The 928-nt window shown below is 35.0% G+C and overlaps 1 protein-coding gene and 1 pseudogene across 1 annotated transcript in view; both read right to left on the reverse strand.

The window, feature by feature from the left end:
- The window catches only part of VAMP7 (vesicle associated membrane protein 7), a 33,837-nt gene that overhangs the window by 16,446 nt on the left and 16,463 nt on the right, over positions 1-928 (reverse strand). The gene's annotated exons all lie outside the window — the stretch shown is intronic.
- On the reverse strand, positions 38-208 carry LOC144237542 (U2 spliceosomal RNA; annotated as a pseudogene).

The raw sequence follows: 928 nt of genomic DNA on the forward strand, positions 1-928 counted from the left end.
AGAATACAAATTAATGATATTTCTCATCTATTCCAATAAAGATTAAAACCCGACCTATGGCAATCATGCCAATTCCATGTCTTTTGTCACTGATCAACTTAGAAATAAGTATGTAACCTGCTCCTAGACAATCAGCAATTTCAGTTATAGCTGGATTTTAAAAATAATTTTACTACACTTGATCTTAGCCAAAAGGCCGAGAAGTGGTTTTAAAATAATTTTAGAAAACAATGGGATGCCTGGGTGGCTCAGTTGGTTGAGTGTCCAACTCCTGATTTTGGCTCAGGTCATGATCCCAGGGTCGTGGGATCGAGCCCTGCGTCGGGCTCTGCACTGAGTGTGGAGCTTGCTTAAGATTCTCTCTCTTTCTCTGATCCTCTCACCCCTCATGCCCTCTCTCTAAAATTAAAAAAAAAAAAGAAAATACTGTGAAACCAGAGATAAAAATCATTTTGATGATCACTGTGGTTGACACTCATCTCCATTTCACTCAAGATGATTATTAGTCTATGCCAAGGGTTCTTAAGCTGAGGTCAATGGTCCAAATTCAAGGGGTCCATGTACTTGAATAGAAAGAAAAATCACATTATTTTCAGTAAGTTTTAACTTAAATTTCAAATCTGAGTGTAGGTAACAAACCAAAATAGTACCAAACAGTATCTGTCACTCTGTCACCAACAGAATTTTTTTTTCACATACCATTAGTTATAGATATCTCAAAATCTCATTTATACTCATCACCACTTCAAAATTATTATTAGTCATTAGACCTCTGACTAGATCTTGTTACTTAATGAAGTCATAAAGAAGCATATCAATTCTCAATTTTTAAGATACTCTGAATACTGTATTTCAATATAATTGGTTTTGTTTATAATTATGTGTTTCATAGACTTAAAAACATCCTGGGAAGGGCCTATGAGTGTCA

This window comes from Crocuta crocuta, unplaced genomic scaffold (genome assembly GCF_008692635.1).
Source record: "Crocuta crocuta isolate KB4526 unplaced genomic scaffold, BGI_CrCroc_1.0 scaffold605, whole genome shotgun sequence".
Lineage (NCBI taxonomy): Eukaryota > Metazoa > Chordata > Mammalia > Carnivora > Hyaenidae > Crocuta > Crocuta crocuta.